Consider the following 25,555-nt stretch of genomic DNA (forward strand, 5'->3'; position numbering starts at 1 on the left):
AAAGATGTGTAGGTTAAGTGAGGTTATGGGGATAGGGCGGACGGGTGTGGGCCTGGGTAGGGTGCTCTTTTCAGAGCGTTGATGCAGACCCGGTGGGCCGAATGGCCCCCTTCCACACTGTAGGAATTCTAAAAATGTGCTGTAAAAACGAACCTTTAATCCATGGCCTAAGCCTTAAATATCTGTAACTAAAACTAGAATAAAACTGCGCAGCCAAAATTATATTCTTTAAATGCTAGTCACTGTCTTCACTGCAGGCACAATTTGGATTCTGTGCAGACTTGCTCAGCTTGAATCCCTCATTTGCAGTAACCATTCAAGAGTTAATCCACCTTCCACAAAGATTTCATTTTCAGAAACAATAACTCATACACTTCAACCGTGGTGATATCATATTCGCATTTCATGTTTTTATTGCTGCCATTACATTTAAACAACGCACTGTTAATTCTGTTAATTAAAAAGCTGATTGCTTTCGCCAGCCTGTGATCTCCATTTGGTGAGACCATATGTTGAAAGATTATCTGTTGTAAACCTCAGGAGTCAATTCAATGCTGTATAAGTGCCGCAAAGGAGTTGTAAGGTGAAGCACAAGTACCAAAAGTAAAACAATATAAAGCTACTTTGTAATTATAACACGTGTCCTACTTCACATTCCACGCATTGTCTAATTTTTAAATACGTATAAAGGTAATTAGACTATAACAGTGTTTATATGTACAATAAACCTTTGATTACTTGATTACAATAGTCGGTTTATTTGTCGCACATCTAACAGCTGAAATAAATTAACTCTTTCAGAGCCAAATTTCTGAAGTGGCCATTAACTGAAGATGCTGTGGCACGATTCAACTAATTGGGAGCAAAGTCCCATGGCGAACGCGTTTAGCCGCGTGTTTCCCGGCACTCGCAGCGGGGAGAAACACTTGGCTGTACAACGCGACTATTCATGTATATGGGCCTCAGAGGGGAATGCATTTCTGAGGCCGCACGTAGTCCGTTTTGCACACTGAGGAGCTCCGCTTACCGTAACACCCAGTGTAGTGGGAGATCAGGATGCCATTTATAAATGGCATCCCGATCTCTGAGGCCCCTGAAGCGATGGCTGATGCCCCCAGGCTGAATGCACTGTGGGAGGCTCCACTGGCATCCCGATCTCTGCGGTCCCTGATGCAACCGCTGACGCCGCCCAGCCTGAATGCACTATGGGAGGGTCCCCAACCACCTCCTAGCACCCTCCCCAACACTCATGCATGGCACCCCCGGCTCAAATGCCAGCTTAGCACCTTGGCAGTTCCAGGCTGGCACCCAGGTGGCACTGCCAAGGTGCGAGGCTAGAACTGCCAGGGTGCCCAGGTGGCACCAGCAGTGCCCTGCCCAAAGAGCATACAGCTAAGGGGCCTACGATCCCCTGGGAGACCCCCATGAGTGCTGTTCCATCTGGTCCCGTTTGTGGAGACCAGTACCAAATGGCACTTGGCCGGGGTCTCGGACGTGAAGGGGATAAATCCCAAAGCCCCGGGTACTTTGGGAATCTTAAAGTGAGACTAGCTGTCTTGCTTCAATAGCAGATTTGCCAAAAAGTGATACTGCCCATAACGGCGGGATTTACATCGCAATGTATCGTGGGAATGCATTGTTGCTATATTTACTTGCTATAAATATGGCAGTCAATAAGGTTGCCCTTCTCTTGTCTAGATATTGATATTATATTGCTTTCAGCGTCGCCAGATATCAAATGATACCACCACAAGGTTCATCCGGATATCGATCAAAGACCCAACAACCAGTTAGTTAGTTCAAGTTCAATAATACTTTATTTACACACAAGATTAACTTATACATGCAACATAACCACTATGAGCTAAACTACACTTAACAATATGACAACCTGTACTTACCTTCAGGCACCCGGCTTAGGTCAGAGGAACAATAGCCTTTGTTCAAATCTGGATCTGCTGGGTCTGGAGAAGAACTGCGGTTCAGTTAGGCTCATCCGTCTGGTAGCAAGCATTGAACTTGGACTTGCTTCTGGTCGTGGTGCTACAGTTGGGGATAGACGCTGCCGGAGATCCAGGTCCAAAAGAGATTGAACACATGGCAGTGTCTCTCTTTATCCTTGGGGGGGGGGGGGGCGGGTTCGCGTTCTTTTGGGCGGTCCTTGGGTTTGGACTGAATAATTCGACAGGCTTCGATCACTGCCTTCGACCTGAGCCAATAAAGGGGCGAGTGCCTTGATGGCTGGGCGTGTCCTAAGCGGGCATTGACCTTGCTGTTTATGCTTCTTGAGTAAAGGGAGTGGCGCCGATGTGTCTGGAATTGTATCAGATACCTGAGTACAAGTCCTTTGTCTTAGGCAAATGGATCATTTGAATGCAAATCGGCTTGGCGTTTCGATACTGTCTGGTTCTCTGCTTACAAATGCACATTTAGGCTCTGAGCCTGCCTAAATCTTGTATTGGCCATATTTCCCTTGAGTCTTTGCAAATGTCCATGTTTCTTTGTAAGTGGCCATCCCAGGTGGCTACAGTCCGTCCTCTTGATCCTAAACGCGAAGCGTGGTGGATCACACTACTGAATCTTTATCTGTTCTTTGGTGTGCCGGGTACCCTTAATCAAGGACAGGTTCTGTACTACTCTGTCCTATGGATTGGAACATTTACCTAAGTTTTTTAATACATCATACATCTATAACAATAGATAAGTCCCCGGGACTTGATGGGATTTATCCTAGGATTCTCTGGGAGGCCAGGGAAGAGATTGCTGGACCTTTGGCTTTGATTTTTATGTCATCATTGGCTACAGGAATAGTGCCAGAGGACTGGAGGACAGCAAATGTGGTCCCTTTGTTCAAAAAGGGGAGCAGAGACAACCCCGGCAACTATAGACCGGTGAGCCTCATGGCTGTAGTGGGTAAAGTCTTGGAGGGGATTATAAGAGACAAAATTTATAATCATCTAGATAGGAATAATATGATCAGGGATAGTCAGCATGGCTTTGTGAAGGGTAGGTCATGCCTCACAAACCTTATTGAGTTCTTTGAGAAGGTGACTGAACAGGTAGACAAGGGTAGAGCAGTTGATGTGGTGTATATGGATTTCAGCAAAGCGTTTGATAAGGTTCCCCACGGTAGGCTATTGCAAAAAATACGGAGGCTGAGGATTGAGGGTGATTTAGAGATGTGGATCAGAAATTGGCTAGCTGAAAGAAGACAGAGGGTGGTGGTTGATGGGAAATGTTCAGAATGGAGTACAGTCACAAGTGGAGTACCACAAGGATCAGTTCTTGGGCTGTTGCTGTTTGTCATTTTTATCAATGACCTAGAGGAAGGCGCAGAAGGGTGGGTGAGTAAATTTGCAGACGATACTAAAGTCGGTGGTGTTGTCGACAGTGTGGAAGGATGTAGCAGGTTACAGAGGGATATAGATAAGCTGCAGAGCTGGGCTGAGAGGTGGCAAATGGAGTTTAATGTAGAGAAGTGTGAGGTGATTCACTTTGGAAGGAATAACAGGAATGCGGAATATTTGGCGAATGGTAAAGTTCTTGAAAGTGTGGATGAGCAGAGGGATCTAGGTGTCCATGTACATAGATCCCTGAAAGTTGCCACCCAGGTTGATAGGGTTCTGAAGAAGGCCTATGGAGTGTTGGCCTTTATTGGTAGCGGGATTGAGTTCCGGAGTCGGGAGGTCATGTTGCAGCTGTACAGAACTCTGGTACGGCCGCATTTGGAGTATTGCGTACAGTTCTGGTCACCGCATTATAGGAAGGACGTGGAGGCTTTGGAGCGGGTGCAGAGGAGATTTACCAGGATGTTGCCTGGTATGGAGGGAAAATCTTATGAGGAAAGGCTGATGGACTTGAGGTTGTTTTCGTTGGAGAGAAGAAGGTTAAAAGGAGACTTAATAGAGGCATACAAAATGATCAGGGGGTTGGATAGGGTGGACAGTGAGAGCCTTCTCCCGCGGATGGATATGGCTGGCACGAGGGGACATAACTTTAAACTGAGGGGTAATAGATATAGGACAGAGGTCAGAGGTAGGTTCTTTACGCAAAGAGTAGTGAGGCCGTGGAATGCCCTACCTGCTACAGTGGTGAACTCGCCAACATTGAGGGCATTTAAAAGTTTATTGGATAAACATATGGATGATAATGGCATAGTGTAGGTTAGATGGCTTTTGTTTCGGTGCAACATCGTGGGCCGAAGGGCCTGTACTGCGCTGTATTGTTCTATGTTCTCTATGTTCTATAAAAATTCTAAGGGGCCACTATAACATTCAATCATGCATTTAACTTATTTACACAAAGGGGAACCTCTAACTGTCCTTACCTAAACTACACTTATGCTGCTAGCTAATAACCAAAAGAACTTATATGACAGTACAAAAATTTAAACAATAGCAGCATCACATTTCTACTTAAACTTATCACATTTACAGAAAATGCAACTTTCATTAAAAACCGCGGAATTTATTAGTCAGAAAAAGCGTTCAAAAAGAGTGTAGGGTCTGTTGATGTCCGAGAAAGGGGGCTCTGAGTGTATATATTGGGGAGCGGGAGGCTCTCCTTCGCTATTTCCGAAGTCTAAGTGTCTGAACGACACTGCATAGTATTGCAATAACTAATAAGGCTTTTACCGTGTATGAGAGGGAATACCATTTTATGATGTTATCGCACCATGTGGGGGTATCAATGTTTATTTTCATGTGAGGTATGATGTCTGGGCTAGGGATATCGTGTGGTATGGTTGTGTTTGGGGTCAATGTGGTGTGGGTGACAGGGGCCATCGACGTGTGCAACTTAGTGATCCAATGATGATCATGATGGAGGTCATTAGTTCTGTCTTCATCTTGCATTTTGTTCTTTGTATCCTCGTATATTCCTGGGGGTGCAAGCATAATATCTATTATTACCTTTGTTTAATATCTCGTTTGTCTGTCTGTTTCTCCTTAATATCAATTTCCCATTAGAATTGTCACCATGTGTGACTCCCTCATTTTTTTTTTAAACCAACCATTTTGGAGACAAGACATTGGAGAAAAAGATTCTGTCACAGTGCGACCAATCTCGCAGCCTGTGGTCATTGCATTGATTGTGCGGACAATTTCTTCATCCAGTGTTGAGGTAGTTTTCCAGAGCAACAGATTTTGTTTCAACCAAGTGTGTTGAATATGTAAATAGCAGTTGGGGGTAGCGACCGAAGGGTCGTCGGAAAGCAAAAAAAAAACTGTGGCAAAGTGCATTCTTTAAACCACACCTAAAAGAACGCTAAAAGAGTTTTGAAAATAACTTTCCAAATCAGTGGGACGTGGGGTGCGTATGAGCTGCGGCAGGGCAAGAATGGGTGGAATCCCCGGGTAGGGCGGTGATCAGTGTCATTGCTGGTTCGCAGGGGCATTGCATTCTCGGGCGTAATGTCCCTTCTGTCCACAATTATAGCATCCCTGTGCTTTATGGTGCTGTGTGTCAACTCTACCTTCATTTACCCATGCAGGGTCTTGATGTGTCCTTACTGGATTCAGATTTGCTTCTACCTTCTCCTGCTCTGCCTTTTTATGTCGGGATTGTTTCCAAGCTCTAGAGAGTCTCTTCAGAACCTACACTTCATTGTGTGTGGCGTCTGAGGGGTGATAATTTGCACATGCTTTTTGTCCTGCATCTGTGGCGTGGGAGACTAAAATACGTGTCCATTTGGCCGTATTGTCTGCAATTAAATGGGCGTGGGCTAAATCTCCAAATACTGCTGTGAAGTGTATCCGGAGGTGTCCGGCAAATGCTGTTGGATGCTCTCCTTTCTTCTGCCTACATCGGTTGAGTCCTTTTACAGGATCTCCTCTATTATAGCCAATTGCATCTGGGATAGCTGTCTTCGTATCCTGGAGGCTACCTCCTCCTACATTTTGTGGGTCGGGAAGGGCTGAACTAACAGATGCGTCAAGGCTCATTACTATGAGTTTAACTTGCTCTTGTTCGTCCAGACCTTACTTGACTGTGTTGTCTAACTTGCTCAAAGAAATGGTGTGGATCTGATGTGGGTTGAAAGGTTTCTATTTTATCACGGGCATCCCTCAACTGGGTGATCGTAAGTGGGGTGGTGTACACAAAATCGGCTTGGTCTTCTGTCGGTACTCTGTGCTGCATAGTGACTGGATTCATAGGGTTTTGTGCTGCCTGTGCAGTCGGTGGTGCGGGTGCTTTCCTTTTCGGAGCCTGGGGGGCTCTATTCTGAATCTCTGTTCCGTTTCCGTATCGATGGGCAGTTTCATTAAGTTCCTGCCAATCGGGGCCATCTTCCTGGTCTAAATTTGGTCCAAAGGTGTCTCAGAAACCATTTTGCACTGAGAGCACTGACTGTAACCGTGAAATTTGCTGCCTGCATTTAGCATGGTCTACCGAACCCTGCCTTTGTTCCGTTGAGGAAATGTGGAGTTTTCGTAGGGCTGCCTTTAAGTCCTCGCATTGCTTCTTTAATTGCTCTACTTGGTGTTCCGTTTCTTCCCTTACCAAAACTGTGCATTGCGTGTCTTGGTAGGCCTTATCATATTGTGTCTGAAAGCTGCTTAGGTGAGCGAGACAAGATTGGTGTGTCCGTTTGACATCAGCCAACTCCTTGTCCTTCGACGCTAGCTGCTATTGGAGTTGCTCATTTACTTTTTCACATTCACTAACGTTTCCCTCACTACTCTTCTCTTTCTCTACAAGCTGTCTGCGGAGCATCCTCAAGACCTCCTCTGTGCCTCGCAATTGTGCCAGACAGGACACGATTGCCATCGGTTTACGAACTTTATCTAAACTCTTTTTATGGATCTCGGTCAGGTTACCCCACCAGGTTTGTCCTATACTACCAGGACCTGTCTCTTCATTTGCACAAAACTCAGACCATAGGGGCCATCCTTTCCCCTTTAGGTACGTCCTAATTTCCTCTTCCCATATGGGACACTGCTCTGCTCTATTGGTCGCTGCGACCTCGGGTTCCTGTGGGTACATAAGGCGTTCCATTGCCTTCATTGCCATTTCTACGATTATGTCTTTTCCTACCATAATCTCATCTCTACCGTAATCGCTGTATCTCTACCGTGAATTTGGGACAGGGGGAAATAAAGCGGTGATGCAAACAGCGGGTATGGCTTAAGCCATTTTCTGGTTCACACAACTCCCGAAGGTTTTACGCAACAAAATCTAACGAGTTTACCATATATCCCTGTTAGTACGTATACTAATTACTACACACTTCCGAATCTTGGAGGTTTGATCGATACTGGTCTTACATTTTCCAATTGGGTTTCTAATTCAAACGTTTTGTGGGTTCTCTCGGAGTGACAAAATCACTTCTGGGTCGAGTCCCAGTGGAGTCGCCAATAATGTTGCTATATTTACTCGCTATAAATATGGCAGTCAATAAGGTTGCCCTTCTCTTGTCTAGATATTGATATTATATTGCTTTCAGAGTCGGCAGGTATCAAATGATACCACCACAAGGTTCAACCGATATCGATCAAAGACCTAACAACCAATTAGTTAGTTCAAGTTCAATAATACTTTATTTACACACAAGATTAACTTATACATGCAACATAAACACTACGAGCTAAATTACACCTAACACTATGACAACCTGTACTTACCTTCAGGCACCTGACTTAGGTCAGAGGAACAGTGGCCTTTGTTCGAATCTGGATCTGCTGGATCTGGAGAAGTAACTGCGGTTCAGCTAAGCTCATCCATCTGGTAGCAAGCATTGAACTTGGACTTGCTTCTGGTCGTGGTGCTACAGTTGGGGATAGATGCTGCCGGAGCACCAGGTCCAAAAGAGATTGAACACATGGCAGTGTCTCTCTTTATCCTTGGGGGGGTTTTGCGCTCTTTTGGGCGGTCCTTAGGTTTGGACCCAATAATTCGGCAGGCTTCGATCACTGCCTTCGATCTGAGCCAATAAAGGGGCGGGTGCCTTGATAGCTGGGCGTGTCCTAAGCGGTCATTGACCTTGCTGTTTATGCTTCCTGAGTAAAGGGAGTGGTGCCGATGTGTCTGGAATTGTTTTGGATACCTGAGTACCAGTCCTTTGTCTTAGGAAAATGGGTCATTAGAATGCAAATCGGCTGGGGGTTTCGATACTGTCTGGTTCTCTGCTTACAAGTGTACATTTAGGCTCTGAGCCTGCCTGAATCTTGTATTGGCCATATTTCCCTTGAGTCTTTGCAAATGTCCATGTTTCTTTGTAAGTGGCCATCCCAGGTGGCTACAGTATTAGATCTCGCTGCGTTGCAGCGAGCTGACTTCACGCTTGGATCACGCCCTGTGGTTGCAGGTCGAGTTACCACAGAGCATGACTTTTGGAGTAAATGTTTGACTTCACTTCCTGGGCAATAATCTGCTGAAGTGGATAATTATTCCCATTGTAAAACCTGCACCCCAACCTATTTTTCATTCCATTGATGCCTCACCTGTATTTTTCATTCCATTGATGCCTCACCTGTATTCAGTAAAACTGTCCATGAGTGCATTCTACTATGCTCATTGGTTGACATTTAAGGGAAGAGAACCAATATCCCTCTATCCCTGCAGCAAAAATGAATGAACCCCACATTTCCAATTCAAATTCATTTTCCTTTGAACACAGCTCCTCCCTACTGGGAGACAGAATGGCTGAATTTTTCAATACATCAAAAATCAGACAGCCCAAACTCATATAGCATCATAATGAAATGTAGCACAGCATTTCTCTGTAATTGTCCAAACCATGTATTCTCTACTGTTCCCAAGTGAATACACATTTCCCTCATCACCTTGACTTTTCAGGTACCAGTGTTTCACACCATGCCAGCCTATGGGCAGTTATTTATTATGGACTCAGATTCACTGGGCCTAGGATGGAGAGTTCCCAAACATTTTAGCAACTCATTGAGTTGAGTTTAAACCCAGTCTCAAACATTAAAAAAAAGAGGATGCCCTAAACCATTCTAGAACATAGTTTCAGAACCACAATATCGCCATGGGCCCCAGCTATTTACAATCTATATTAATGACTTGGAGACATGGATAGAAGCCAAATTTGCAGATGACACAAAAATAGGTGAGACAGTAAGTTGCAATGAGGAAATAAGAACCTTACAAATGGATATAGATAAGTTAAGAGAGTGGGCCAAAATGTGGCAGATGGAGTTTAACATGGATAAGTGTGAGGTCATGCATTCTGGTCGGAAAAATGGAAAGGCAACTTATTATCTAAATGGGGAGAGACTTCGGGGTGCTACGATGCAGAGGGATCTGGGTGTCCTCATGCATGAGTCACAGAAAACGAGCATGCAGGTGCAGCAGATAATAAGGAAAGCAAATAGAATGTTGGCATTTGTAGCAAAAGGCATTGAGTGTAAAGGTAAGGAAGTGCTGTTGCAACAATACAAGGCATTGATGAGACCACATCTGGGGTATTGTGCATAGCTTTGGTCCCCTTATTTGAGGAATGATGTCATGGCTTGAAGGCAGTTCAGAGGAGGTTCACTAGGTTGATTACAGAGATGAGGGGTTTGTCATATGAAGAGATATTGAACAGTTTAGGCCTATACCCTCGAGAGTTTAGAAGAATGAGGGGAGATCGAATTGAGGTATACAAGATGCTAAAAGATGTGGATAAAGTAGACTTGGAGCTGATGCTTCCTCTTGTGGGGCATTCTAAAATGAGAGGTCATAATCTTAGAATAAGAGGTAGCAAATTTAAAACAGATTGGAGGAAAAACTACTTCTCCCAAAGAGTTGTTAATCTGTGGAATTCGCTACCCAGAGTGCGGTGGATGCAGGGACAGTGAGTAAATTTAAGGAGAAGTTAGACAGATTTTTAATTGGTATTGGGTTGAAGGGTTATGGAGATTGGGCAGGACGGTGGAGTTGAGGTCAGGATGGAATCAGCCATGATGACATTGAGTATGTTAGGCAATTTAGGAAGCTCCGAGGTCATGTGTTCTAGGGAGGAAATGCTCTGTCTGATTTCGCAATCCAGCTCTTGGTCTGTAACATTGTAGGTAGCAGATGAGGAACATATCAGCCATGATAGAATGGCGGAGCAGACTCGATGGGCTGAATGGCCTGATTCTACTCCTATAATTTATGAACTTGTGAACTTATGGAAGACATAGTGAAAAGTTAATTTGGATTAATTTCTTTGAGTTAAAAATGTGGTGAATAACTCTTCAATTACAAAAACTCCATGAGGCACAATGATTTCTGTGTTGTTGTGGCCAGAGATCGAGGGAGGTTATGACTAGAGGGTATTATGGCAGAAGTGATGAGATGAGAGCACTTCAAGTGGAGTTAATGACAGGCCTGGAATTCACTTTGCTCAAAATGGGGAAATTAAGCCAACAGCAAAATTCAGTGAATGGATCAACAACATTAAGGAGAGTACCTTAGAGATGCGGAGACTGTTCAGTGTGAAGGAAATCTAACTTATTTACTCAACAGGGGTAAAACTATTACAAAAAAACTTAATGACTTTTCTTTTCTCGAGGACATGGAAAGGAATCATTTGGTGGGTTAATCGCAAGAGGCTCTGAAAGATGTTTGCCCTGGACCTAAAGACTAAACTTGTCATGTAAAGTGGCCGTCGGCAGCTCTGAAATGACGAAGAACATTCAAAGTCAACTTTAATAACATTTACGTAAAAATGTGCTTCAGGCAGCTTGAAGAAATGGAAAGCTTTTTTCCCCCCCAAAACGAATGAATCTCTTTTTAAAATCTGCAGCCCAAGAAATTAGGCAGACAAATTTGAGAAAAAAAACTAAGAGCCATGTATATTTCATATTGTAAGATTCTGTCATTGCTTTCTACTGGTAAAGTGAAAGTTTCCCCAAAACGATGAGGATAAAACAAATCAGATGGTATTTGACCTTTCCACCATAAGTAGCCTATGGGGGTGATGCACAAGAATGCACTTGCGGTACCTTTGGTATTTTTAATTAAAGTTTAATTAAAAAATGAGTGTGAAATTGGGCTTGGTGTTGTCCATTGTTTCAAACACAAAAACATAGGGACAGGCATCGGCCATTTATCCCCTTGAGACCTTTCCACCATTCAATGAGATCATGGCTGATCTGTAATCAAAGTTCACATATTCGCCTTTTCCCTATATCCCTGAATGCCTGGGAATATCAAAAATCTATTAGTCTCATATTTAAAACCTACATTTGATCCAGCATCACAAACCATTTGTGGAAGAGCATGCTGAACCTTTACCATCCTTTGGGTGAAGAAGCGATTCCTAATTTCACTTTTAAAAGGTATGACTCTAATTGTTAGGCCTTACCCTTTAGTCCTAGATTCTTCAATCAGCAGAAAGGGTTTCTCTAGCTACTCTTTCTCTTTCCTTACTATCCTGAAATATTTGATCGAATCGCTCCTCAATCTTCTAAATATAAGGGACTATGGGCGGGAATCTCCGACCCCCCCCCGGGCCGGGTCGGAGAACCCCATTGGCGGGGGGGGGGCGTGAATCCTTCCCCGCCGCTCGGACGCCGGCTGCCATATTCTCTGGTGCCGGTTTTCAGGCGGGGGCGGGGTATCCGCCACGCCGGTCGGGGGTCATTGGCATGGTCCCACACGACAGGACCTGGCTGGTAGACCATCTAGTGGAGTCCTCAGGGGGGGCATGGGGGGATCTGGCCCCGGGGGGGGGGGGGGCACAGTGCCTAGCCCGCGATCAGGGCCCACCGATCTGCGAGCGGCCTGTACCGTGGGGGCACACGTTTCTTCCGTGCCAGCCTCTGTAGGGCTCCGCCATGGCAGGTGCGGAGAAGACCCCCCTGCGCATGTGCAGGACCACACCACCTGGTCTGCGCATGCGCCAACCGCGCCGGTCCTTCGATGCTGGTTGGTGCGGCGCCAACCCCTCCGCCGACGGCCTAGCCCCCGGAAGTGCGGAGGATTCCGCAACTTCCGATTGGCCCGACGCCGGAATGGTTCGCTCCGGCGTCGGGCCATCCCGCCAATTGCGGAAGAATCCCGCCCTATGACTCTAGCTTGTGTAATCTTTCTGCATAATTTAATTCTTTGTGTCCGTGTATTATTCTGGTAACTCTACCCTACACTCTCTCCAAGTCTGATGTATGCTTCCTAAGGTGTGGTGCAAAGAGCTGTTCACAGTAGTCCAGGTGTGAGATAACCAGGGCTTTTTATAGCTGAAGCACAATTTCTATTCTGCTATGATATTGTAGTATTCTATTTATAAAGGGTGTTTTGATTATTTCCCCTACCTTCTCTTAACTCCTTAATGATTGATGGATCTGGACTCTTGAGCCTATTTGGATCACCACTGTTCCTAACCTTTCACCAGTTAAAAAGTACTCCGTACATTGGAAAGCAAGTGCACACCTGCAGGTTACTCTTTCAGTGGTCATATCCCACTTGGACAATGATCAAGTAGAACTGCTTCCTCTTTATGAAGGCCACAGGCTGGTCTGAAGAAGCTTCGATGGTCATATGGATGCAATCGATTACACCCTGTGGAAAGCCTGCAATGGGCTTGAAGTCAATGGATTTCTGCCTGGCTATCAAGGTCATGTGGTAGCTCATGAACATTCGATCCCAATTTAACAAAGCATTGGTGACCTCTTTAATACAGTTGTGAGCAGCTGCCTGCAAGACCCCACCGTGTCCCCTGTCAATTCATGGGAGGAGCTGAATGCATAAACGTTCAACGCAGTAATGATTTTAGTGCCACTGGTTTTGGGTGTCCACAAAGTGTCACGGGTTGAGGATCATCATGCAACATTATGCACAGGTTGGTGACAACCTCCCTTAACAACCAAAGTCTTTTGGCACGAGTACCCCAACATCTGGAGGTAGTTTATGTTAGTCTGAAAAACACTGGGTGGAATGCACACTGTATTTCTGCTGCCATTCCCCTTCTGACATCTGTCCAGCAGGAGATATGTTGCTGCTGCTGCTGTAGCTCTGGCATTGATGCCTCTAGAGCCTGGTTCCCCCCTCCATTTGTGCTGCTCCCGCTCCACTCTGGGGTTCAAGAAGACTGGGTGGATGAGTCCCATTTAACACCTCAAGTCTGTGCTTGCATGACTTCAGTTGGAGCTTCCGCTGGAACATTCAGACTTTTGATGAAAGCTGTTTGTGCTGCAATGGAAACTGAGACATTAGCTTTCAGATGCTGTATCGCGGTTGGGTCCAAGAGTGTGGCTGAGCTGTATCACAACTTCATGCGCCTTCCTTCATCCCATATCACTTATATCTCTTGCTAACAAAAGCCTAACAGTCTTAATTTGGAACTTAGCAATTGATCTCGAATCAATTGTCATTTATGGAAGAGAGTTTTCAGAAGACAGACCAAAGAGTGGCACCTGGGCAACAAGGGCTATTGACATGGATCATGACTCTAGTTTGCAACCCATGAACGTGCACGTTTTGCATGGAATGAAAGCCATGTTGCTGTCAGAAATGTCATAGAACATAGAGCTGAAATAGCACTTTCACTGCCTGGACCACTCTAGAGGAGCCCTGCAGTATTGAGCTGACATGATCCAGGATTTGTGATGATCTGCTGCATGCTACACAACATCACTGTCAGCAATAGGTTTCTGCCACCAGCTATCAGGTGAGCAGCTGAGATGGAGAAGCATGAAGGAGAAGAAAGAGGAAAGGAGGCATCGGGCTAAATAACCCCTTTTTGCTTAAACAGTCCACGAACAACTGTACAATACCAATAACCACAACCCCAATTCTCTATTCACCAACAGTTCCACATCTTAACTTCCCTCTGTTCCTGACCATCACAGCGTCCACTTGACCACAATGCAAAAATAAAAACGACCGTAAAATAACATTGCAATTAATATTAATGAATTAAATTATGCCATATTCCATGAGAAATTAAACTAATTGCCAACATGCATTCCCTTAGCGCTTGGTTTTCACGTGCCTTTGCCTGTCCTTGTGCTCCTATGCAGTGATACCCTAGAGGCTGAGCATGGCTGATAAAAAGCTGCTGACTTTCAGTGAAGAATACTCTGTAAAGTTTTGGAGGGGGACCTTGAGCAGCTCTAGGCCTAAAAGGTCTAGCTTCAGACTGCAGCACCTTGTCATAGGCGATAGCAATGTGGGTTGCTTGGCAAATGCAAGAGTGGACTGACAGTGACTAGTGATGAATGATGTCACCCTGAGAGAGGAGACCAGAATCGTGCTCCTTGGAATCATTTCTATACCCCTGCGTTGGCTGCTCAGAAATCCCAGTCACCTGTTTGCAGACAGATTGCTGAGACCCGGAAAGGCTCTGATAAAGCATTGTAATCCACAGGCATGATGGCAGCGATGTGAGCTTGCATGACTTCAGTTGGAGCTTCCGCTGGAACACTCAGACTTTTGATGAAAGCTGTTTTGTGCTGCAATGGAAACTGAGACATTAGCTTTCAGATGCTGTATTACGGTTGGGTCCAAGAGTGTGCCAGTGAGGTTGGGCATCACTTTCGCACAGGAAAGAATGAGCTCCAAGCTCTGTGTAAAGTCCTTTGCCAAGTCAAGGCTGCGCTCCACCAAGCTGCTTGGCATTGACTACAGCTTTTCTGACAGGCTTTCCAATGCATCAACCATTTTGTTGCGCATACCCATTAGTGTTTTTCTGTCGACTGACCTACAGAAACGCTCATCTGAATCCTCTGTGGCAGGACTTGTGTGACCTTGCCACCTGGTGAGCTGGTACCTCTGCTACCTCCCCCCTGTTCTTCTTGCAGTCCACTCATGCCTGGTATCTCAAAATGTGCAGATACTACTTTGAATTTTCTGCCAGCTAAGCACAATGCCTGCAACCAGGTGGTTGCAGGTGTGAAGGCCAGTGAGGGTACTGTGTCTTCACAACCACTCTCTTCTTGGTGTTCACCCACTGCCTGGCCAGATTGCAGTTCTTGGGTATCTCAAAGGTAAAACACACAATGGCACAGTTATGATGAGGGGAAGCCGGGGGTATAAAGGCATGTATGTTTCCACTATCTACAGTCTGTAAGTCAGAAGAGTTTGCAGGATAAGTGGGAGGTGGATTGTGGGAAGAAAGATTTGTGGATTCCATCTTGTGTTTGGAACTGTGATGCTAGGGAGCATGGAGGTTTAAAACAACGGAGCATTATTTACAGTGTGTTATTTTTACATGGCTGTTCTCTTTCTCTTTCCCACATTAGGACTTATGGCATCACTTCTGTTGAATACATTAATACAACAGAGCTTCAGGAGAGCTATTAAGAATTAATGCAAATACCTAACATTTCCTCCCCCTTAAATTGAACAAGTTCAAAACAAGTTCAACATGAACATCAATAAGTCAGACAATCTGGAGGTTGTCACTGTTAGAATGCTTGATGGTGAATCTCTGGTGTCTTCTTCCTCACACTGATGGTAACCTCTGGTGTTTCCACCTTTGCACTAATGTCATCAGTGTTTGGTTTAACTGGCGTTGGCGTAGAAACGAGAGGTTGCCCCTGTGTCTGATCAGAAGGTGAGGTATTAGCTTCCTCAACAGATAGTGTTGGGGTTGTAGGAAGGGTCTAGTCATGACTTTGTAGGGTTGAACCTGGATTTTCAGCAGGTGCCGTCATCTCTTCGAGTGACTAAGATGTCATCCAGATAAACACTGGACTCCGCATAGTGTACTCAGGATCTGATCCATTCCTCTTTGAAACAATCCAGGAGCTGATATGATACCAAACAGCTATCCTCAGTGTCGGAATAAGCCTGTCAGAGGTTCCTGTGACTTCTTATCCACATTCATGTGTAAATAATCTTGGCTCAGATCACTTTTGCTGTAATGTTGACTTCCTGCTAATCCCACAAGCACATCATCAATGTGAGGTAATGGGTACTGTTCAGCACATAACTCTGGATTTATGGTGACCTTGAAGTCCCCGCAAATCCTTATGGATGCATCTTTCTTGATGATTCAAATAATTGGTGTGGCCCATTCACATGCTGTCAGACTGTCAGACTCCAGACTTCACAAGTCACTCTAAGTCCTTCACCTTTGGCCTATTAGTATATGTTACAGACCTTGCATTTAAGAATTTTGCTTGGCGTCCTTCTTTTATTTTCAGTTCAACTGTAATATCTTTCATGCTCCCTAATTTATCATCAAACCATGGGCGGCATGGTAGCACAGTGGTTAGCACTGTTGCTTCACGGCTCCAGGATCCCAGGTTTAATTCACGGCTGGGCCACTGTCTGTGCAGAATCTGCACGTTCTCCCCTTATCTGCGTGGGTTTCCTCCGGGTGCTTCGGTTTCCTTCCACAAGTCCCCAAAGATGAACTGTTAGGTAATTTGGACATTCTGAAATCGCCCTCTGTGATCCCGATCAGGCGCTGGAATGTGGCGACTAGGGGCTCTTCACAGTAACGTAATTGCAATGTAAGCCTACTTGTGACAATCAAGATTATTCTTATTATAAGCACAACAGTGTGCTTCCTTAAATTTTTTGTGAGGCCGGATTCTCCACTGGTCATTATGTTGACTTCAGCCCAATTCAGTCACATCTTCTGCAGCCATGTTCAACTCAGCATACTAGATAGTTTCCCTTTACTACATGCCGAGACAAATCTGCTATTTGCTCATTATATTGCACAGTTAGTTACGCCAGCCGGTCAATGGGGTTTCCCATTGTGGGGCAGCCCCACGCCGTCGGGAAACCCCCCGGGCGCCGGCATAACGGAGAATCATGCCGGCGGAGAATCCCGGCCATGTACCTTTCCACTAGCACAGCAGCAGAATGCCCTGGTTATACACACTGGTAATGTGTACAAATCTCGGGATTCTTGGGTGTCGATTCAGCAGCCATTTTGTGCATTCGAGTACATGAACTCAATTGCTGAACTTTTTTGCAGCCACCTCCATAGAAATAGCTATTTCCATAGCTTTCTGCAGATTCCTCTCAGTTAGCAAATGTTTCATATCGCTTCACTGCGCAGACCACATACAAATCTGTCCTGGGGGCGAAATTCTTCGGAAACGGCGCGATGTCCGCTGACTGGCGCCCAAAACGGAATCCTCCGCATCTTTGGGGGCCAAGCCCCAACCTTAAGGGGCTAGGTCGGCGCCGGACGAATTTCCACCCCGCCAGCTGGCGGAAAAGGCCTTTGGTGCCCCGGCAGCTGGCGCAGAAATGACATCTCCGGGCGGCGCATGAGCGGGAGCGTCAGCGGCCGCTGATGGCATTCCCGCGCATGCGCATTGGAGGGAGTCTCTTCTGCCTCCGCCATGGTGGAGACCATGGTGGAGGTGGAAGGGAAAGAGTGCCCCCACAACACAGGCCCGCCCGCGGATCGGTGGCCCCGATCGCGGGCCAGGCCACCGTGGGGGCACCCCCCCGGGGCCAGATCACCCCGCGCCCCACCCCCAGGACCCCGGAGCCCGCCCGCGCTGCCTTGTCCCGCCGGTAAGGTAGGTGGTTTAATTTACGCCGGCGGGACAGGCATTTTAGCGGCGGGACTTCGACCCATCTGGGCCGGAGAATCGAGCGGGGGGGCCCGCCAACCGGCGCGCCGCGATCTCCGCCCCCGCCGAATATCCGGTGCCGGAGACTTCGGCAACCAGCGGGGGCGGGATTCACGCCAGCCCCCGGCGATTCATCCGACCCGGCGGGAGGTCGGAGAATCTCGCCCCCGATTAGTATAATTCAGCACATCTCCGAACTTACAATGTCCTGCAAACCTTTTAAGCACAGCTACGAATTACACAATTGACTCTGCCTCTTGGTTTCTTTTATGGAATCTATAACGCGCTACAGTCATCAAGGGCTTTGATGAAAAATCTCCAAACTGCTTCCCTGACCAATGCCTGGCTTCTGAAGTTACACTCAATTATGGAGGAGATTAAACATTTTTCACCCCATCACGCTCAGAAACGTGAGCATCACAATATCTTCAGCTATTTTGTTTCCCTGCGCAAAATGATCAGAACGCTCAGTATAGGAGCTGCATCGCTCACCATTTTCATCAAAGGGTTCCACGACGCTGAAAACTCCCACCATTTTTCCACTAATGGAGTCTGCCTGTATGTGCACTTCAAAGCCGTGTTTCCAGCTGCTCCTTGTTTCCCTCACGCACAAGGCAACAACCCAAGCATCGGCTCTTATTTATCACAGGCAGCTATATAATCTGTTCTGCAGGCAGATTATCGTTACTCACACCCATCTAGCCCCTTAGTTCTCTGTAGTCAGTCTCACACCAGATGAAAATCTTTCTTTCTAACTTCTCTTTTTTTCAACTTTTCTCAGTAAACTTCTTTATCCCAGGTGGCTGGTCAGTGTACATTCATAGTCCTCATCGGCAGTTTTTATTTTGTGTTTTAGAGGTGTGATCCTAGGCAGCATAGAGTTTAAAACAACCAAGCTTTATTTACAATGTTACACGGCTGTTCCTCTCTGTTTTCCTAGCCAGGACTTCTGATGTCATTTCCAATACATTAAAAATTTTTTGGGGAGTACCCAATTCATTTCTTCCAATTAAGGGGGAATTTAGCGTGGCCAATCCACCTACCCTGCACACCTTTGGGTTGTGGGGGCGAAACCCATGCAAACACGGGGAAAATGTGCAAACTCCACACGAACAGTGACCCAGGGCCGGGATCAAACCTGTGACCTCAGCGCCGTGAGGCAGCAGTGCTAACCACTGCGCCACCGTGCTGCCCACTTATGACGTCATTTCTAGTGAATAAATTAATACAACAGAGATTCACAAGAGCTGATAAAAATTTATGCAAATACATAACACATCTCCTCAATAGTTTCAGCTCAGCCACTGGCCACGATCTCAGTTAGTGTTGTTTCAGTAATTCCCAACATTATTTCCTCCACTGGGGTAAGGACATGCAAGCATATGAGTTCCATTTGGTTATTTCCTATTTCCTCAAATTGTGTGTCATCTGCTCCTGTAAGAGAGAGAGAGAGAGGTATGTCACTGAATGGCATGCAATCTGTTTGTGCTGTAAAGGAAAAGGAGCTAAGATATATTTCACTAAAGTTCACAAGATGGCAAATGATAAGCTGTGTGGCGCGAGTCAGCGGACAATATTTTAAGTCCGCTTTTGGGCGGGTTTGGCAGGGTGTTTCTCGGGGGAGAATCACCCGACTATTTAACGGTACTTTGTTGTTGGTTTTGGCCCCAGGGAGTTTCTCCCCACCGAGTCTACACTCAGAGAGACTTGACCTCGCCAGCAGGAATGGCTGCTCGCAGATCTGGGCGTCATTTTGAATGGCAGCCCCGATCTTTCCCCCCACCCTTTTCAGGACACCCACCTACTTTATTGACCCCCCTCCCACACTCCTCCAACCTTCCCTAGACCCCTGGGACCAACCCCCCCACCCACACCCTTTTTCAATTGCCAAGGCTTCCCAGGCCTCACCCATGACAGTGCCAACCTGGAACCCAGGCACCCTGGCACTACCAGCCTGGTACCCTGACAGTGCCCCGGCACTCTGAACTTGCCACCCAGACATCCAGGTAGTGACCATGTGCCATGGAGAGTGCCAGGGAGCGTGCCAGGATATTACCATGCTGTCCTCAACCACCCAGGAGTTTCTAATGGTCTTGAGACCCGCTGAGGTTTATGTCTGGCCCACGTTCGAGATCTCGCAGGCGCAGCCGTTGACTCATGAGTTCCAAGTCAATCCGGCGCCCCGGTATTTAAATGAGCCTAATGGCTAAACGTGATCACTGAATCACAACTGTGATCTCTTTCTGTACACCTTCTATCTTGGACTGCATGATGAATATATTGGTATATGGGGTTGCTGTGTGTTTGGATAAGGTAAGGTAAGAGGAGAATGTAGGACAATCCACTTATGATTTGACTGAGCATATTACAAGATAGTGTGATGTGACATTCACAGATGAATAGCTGGTAATATGTGTAAGCTGGGAGATGTTGGTGTGTGACGAGTGGTAAGTGTGTGTGAGTAATGAGAAGTACATCATAATGTTGAGTTCTCATTGAAAGAGATTGTTGGCTGGAGTGTGATGGGGGTGTTGTTGATTTTAATTGTGTTGTTACTGGGATATTGCATTTGAAAATATATTTATTGACCTTGAGCACTTGCATGAGGCCATTGGACTTTTTGTGGTCCTTTGTCCTGCTCTGAGGGCGACACCTGGCATTGACTCCCAATGCTACGTACTTCCAACACCTTCTGATTGTGCATCTAGAGACTCTGTTGATCCCCTGCGGATCCCCTGCGGATACAGGCCACCTTTCCCCATTCCAGCACTTCCTGCAAGATCTCAAATTTGAAATTCTGGAGACTATACTCTCCCATGTTGTGTCAGTCTTCACTACTTCCCACAGGGTCCTTGTAACTCCTTTTATTAGAGTTTTTCTTTTTTTTACAAATAACGCAACAAATCCTCAAAACTGGTACAGTACATCATAAATACTTCAATGTTAAAAGGTGCACGCTAACTTTAAGGAGTACAGATTACTTCTGTTCATTGGCTGCACAGACACAACTTTAGGAAGTACAACTGTAGGTTGCACTGGTTCATGGACTCCCAAGATGTACATGCCTTTTGCTGCCTTGTGGAGTCCGTAGGCCATGTATTAGTAAATGTCCCAGGTTGCACTCCCTTTTCAGTTTTATGAAAAATCTGTTACTCTCTTTGAAGTTGCACTTCAGCCCCATGCTCCTGATCTTCAGACACCCGGTTATGGAGGAGGCGGACGGACATGATCGTCCTGACACCTCTCCCTGGCGCAGGTTGGCACTGCCCCGGCATAGGTTGGCAGTGCCAGGGGCAGTTCCACTGGGGAACCCCATTGGGGAGACTCCTGTTGTGTGTGTTAGGGGGGAGGGGAAAGGGCTGTTGCCTTTGAAGTGGGGGAACTTGCCAGTGAAATGTGGGGAACTTTCCAGTGAAAATGGGGGGAGGGGGCTCATGCCAGTGAAGGGTGGGGGGGTGGGGGATGGGGGGGGAGAGACTTTCCTGTGTAGGGGAAGTGATCATGATAGTGCCGCGGTGGTGATGAGCTGGGAAGACGGCTCCCGATACTTGTACGGTTGGGGGTGCCGTAAACCACACCCCCAGGGCTGTTATGTCAGAATGGCTGAAGGTCTGGTCTGAAAACTCGGCTGTGCATCTGGAGAGTTTCAGGCCAGTTTTCACTCAAGAGCCTAACACTCGGACACATAATGGAAAAATACCACCCAACGGGTGTGCCTTCAACACACATCGTGATGCCTGAGCCTGTTTTAGTCACAAACAAATTTATTCTTTCCTCCGTCCATCCATGGTGATTGTGATTCCCCCACTCACACAACCTGTAACAAATAACATGTCGTAATGTGAGATATATATTGAAAGGGAGAATGCCATAAATTTTCCAACAGGAGCTGGTTAAAAATTATCTTTTGGCAGTGAAATAATAAGATAAATTTCCTCTGTGCACTATGTGTAATTAAACTGTAAACCCATTTTTTATAAACTGCTTTATGATTTAATTTCATACAACACACAAAGAACGCTTTCCCCAATATTAATAAACTAAATGTTTGGTAGTCTCCGACACATTCCTCCTACCAATGGAAATATTTTAGGTGTCTTTTGCTTTGACACTGTTGAGCAAATACTTCAATATTTGAAATTTGGAAAACAATCTTCTTTGTATTAAGAATAGTGGTTGAATAGTGCTCGGCCTGTTTTGTGAGAGCCACGAAGAATCCAGCACGAGTTTCAAGGATACAAAGAAATAACATTTATTTACAATAACATATATATACACACAACAGCAGCAACCTCGCTTGTTGCTTACTCCTTCCTGCTGGTTCCAAACTGGCCAGCTTTATTTCTACAGGGAGTCTGCTAATGATTTCTCCACCCCCCTCATTGGGGAAGATCATACTCCCACAGGATTGTGGGATTGTCATTAGTCACCAGCCAATGGTAAGCAGGCAGGTTATAACAGCCTGCTTAAAATAGTGTACACATTAATGACAAGACAAATTTTATGAACACTGGAGCTATTTAGCATAGTTGCTGGCAGAGGGTGATATACAACTTGGCTATCAGCATTTCATACTTTAAGGCAATGACAAGAATGTAACACATGCACAGAAGTGGCTTATAGCTTATGTAGGTTCGACACACGTGCAGCAAGATTTAATCAGTGCTTGTTGTGGGCCAATGTACTTCTAAATGGGTACAGAGTTGGATTATCTACCAGAATCTATCAGCAAATTCTGACGGGTGCTGCCTTTGTGTCATGAGAGTGGCCAGTAATGACAATTGAATCTAAAATCAAAGCTGGTCATTCATGAGGCAGCTTCTCCAGGTGGTTCCATTGATAAAGGCACAGATTGATGTCCTAATGTGTCAAGTTGCTCTGTTCTGAGTTAGCGAGTGTCAGCTGAAACATCAATTTCTCTGTGTTTATGAGTAGGAAAATCTACAAGAGCCCCTGTTCCTTATAGTTATTGATGACTGCTGCTGGGAAGTGCAATTGCTGAAGCGAGAATAAATTTCACCTGTGGATCACTTGTAGCTGAATAGATTTTCAACACTCCCAATATAGATTCTAGGAATTTCGGAACAGGAGTAGGTAATTTAGCCCTTGACTCTGTTTGGCTATCCAATGAAGTAATTGATGATCTGCAGCCTAACTTTTGACCCCCATCACCATATCCCTTTATACCTTTGGTTAAGAAAATCTAACAATCTCAGATTTAAAATGAAGAATTGATCTAGCATCAATTGCGATATGCCAGCATCAATTGCTATTTGTCAGCTCCAAACTCCTCCACCCTTTGTGTAAAGAAGAGTCCCCTATTTTCACTTGTTATGAGATAGTTATGTTGTAAAATATCCCCTCTAGCTTAAGGAGGAACAGAATGAAGCGAAGATGGTGGCCATACAGAACCTCTGCCTGGAGACAGGCCTGGTAATCGTTGAAAAGACGCCTGAACGGAAACCGATTGAAAATCAAGTGGCAGTTTTCATACCTGGACACACAAAAGGGTCAGCTGCCTTTTGGATACAGAGACAGACAGAGCAATGCAATGCAGCTGCTGTGAAGAGCAGGGAAAGATTGTGCTGAAGTTATCAGCCAAATAACTAATTTCCTGTTCAAAAGAAAGACATAACGGATGGAACGTTGAGAGATTTAAGGAACAAGCAGTTGCTAAGGTGGACTTTCCTGATGGAAATCAGAGGTGGGAGACTCCAGCAGGGTGAACTGTCTTTCAGAGGAGAATGGAATTTGCAGGGAGAAGTGAGCCTGTTGGCAAGCTGGGAGTCTCTAGGAACTAGATCTTGTAGTGAAATATATCTTCCAGGATGGTACACTGCGAAAGGGGTGGTAAGACACTTCACAGTTCCTTTAAAATACTTTTTATTTGGTTTGATGTATTCATTGCCTGCTAAATAGCATTTAATTTCTGTTGATTTCAGTTTATTCATCAGAATAAAAGGCATAAAACATGGGGCGGGATTCTCTGATCTGAGGCTAAGTGTTGACGCCGTTGCAAACACTGTCGCGTTTCCCGACGGCGTCAACATGGCCTCAGGAGCAGCAATCCTGACCCCTACAGGGGACCAGCAGGGCATTGGGGTGACCCACGTCACTCCAGCTGCCGATCCCGGCGTCAGATGGGCGCCTCGGGTCTGCGCATGTACATGCGCAGTGGGACCAGAGCGATTTCCGCACATGCACGGTGTCTCCCTTCTCCGCACCGGCCCCCAATGCTACATGGTGTAGGGCTACAGGGGCCGGCGTGGAACAAAGGAGGCCGCCAGCCTGAGAGGCCGGCCCGCCGATTGGTGGGCCCCGATCGCGGGCCAGGCCACTGCGGAGGCCCCTCTCCTCCCACCCCCCCCCCCCCTCCAGGGTCGGACCCCAACCCCCCACAGGCTAGGGGAGAGGGCCTCGGATCCTTCCACACCGAGGTCCCGCCGGGTAAGATCAGGTTAGAACGTCGCCGACGGGACGCGGGATTTTTTGCACGGCCACTCGGCCCATCCCGGGCGAAGAATCTCCCGGGGAGGGGGGGGTGCCCCGTAGAGCGGCCCCCGACCAACGCGACGCCGCCCTCCAGAGAATCGTGTCCCGGCGTCGGGGCGGCGTGGCGCGATTCGCACCGGTCGTGGCGATTCTCCAGCCCGGCCCCGGGGTGAGAGAATCCCGCTCATGAAGTCTTGTCCTTTGGGCTATTTCTGTCAGAGGTTAGGAAATCTGGGGCGAGATTCTCCGACCCCCTGCCGGGTCGGAGAATCGCCGGGGGCTGGCGTGAATCCCGCCCCCACCAGTTGCCGAAGTCTCCGGCACCGGTTATTCGGCGGGGGCGGTAATCGCGCCGCGCCGGTTGGCGGGCCTCCGCGCGATTCTCCGGCCCGGATGGGCCGAAGTCCCGCCAGTGTAAATTAAACCACCTACCTTACCGGCGGCGCGGGCGGGCTCTAGGTCCTGGGGGGTGCGGGGCAATCTGGCCCCGGGGGGTGCCCCCACGGTGGCCTGGCCCGATCGGGGCCCACCGATCCGCGGGCGGGCCTGTGCTGTGGGGGCACTCTTTCCCTTCCGCCTCCGCCACGGTCTCCACCATGGCGGAGGCAGAAAAGACTCCCTCCACTGCGCATGCGCGGGAATGCCGTCAGCGGCCGCTGACGCTCCCGTGCATGCGCCGCCCGGAGATGTCATTTCCGCGCCAGCTGGCGGGGCACCAAAGGCCTTTTCCGCCAGCTGGCGGGGCGGAAATTCGTCTGGCGTCGACCTAGCCCCTTAAGGTTGGGGCTCGGCCCCCAAAGATGCGGAGCATTCCGCACCTTTGGGGCGGCGCGATGCCCGTCTGATTTGCGCCGTTTTGGGCGCCAGTCGGCGGACAGCGCACCGTTTCTGGAGAATTTCGCCCCTGATCTTTTTTTTAAAGCTAATTTTCTACAAGGATCATTACATAGTGAGTTGAAATGCCAAGTCAATTGATGGGCTTGTTATGGAGAGAAGGCCTGGTCTTCGCAGCCTTTTATAATCTCTGATCCAGCATATTTCTGAAAATAGCCTTCAATTGCTGCAGAATGCCTTATACAAGAGTACCGGAAACCTTCCGGTGCTGAATTCCAATCTGTTAAACTTCGGCACATTCTCTTTCTGGTATCATATCATGGACACGTTTTTGCATCCTGGTACTTGGGTGCACACCGTCTTTGTAGTGGAGATATCCTGCCTGGGTCCATGCCTTACCCAAGCTTGAGCTGTTAGGGTTAGACAGCAGACAAAAATCCTGCCCTTTCACACCCCTGACAGCAAACCAGGCCTGGCGAGAAATCCAGCTTGAAGAAGATCCACATGAATTGGAATTGGCAGAACTTCGAACAGGAGCCACTGACCTTAGGCGATGAGGAGGAGCACACGAGGCAATTAGAAGAAAACAAAATTGTGCAGCTGCACAAATGATGCAAGTTTGATGAAGTATTAGTCCTGCACTGTCTTAGCATAGCATGCTCATGACCCTGCAGTTTGGTTAATTCGTACTTGAGTACCCACATTTATTGTCCAACCTTCTTGCTCGCATTTATTGTCAAACCCTAATTGCCCTTGGG

This window comes from Scyliorhinus torazame, chromosome 8, assembly GCF_047496885.1.
Source record: "Scyliorhinus torazame isolate Kashiwa2021f chromosome 8, sScyTor2.1, whole genome shotgun sequence".
In the NCBI taxonomy this organism is placed as follows: Eukaryota; Metazoa; Chordata; class Chondrichthyes; order Carcharhiniformes; family Scyliorhinidae; genus Scyliorhinus; species Scyliorhinus torazame.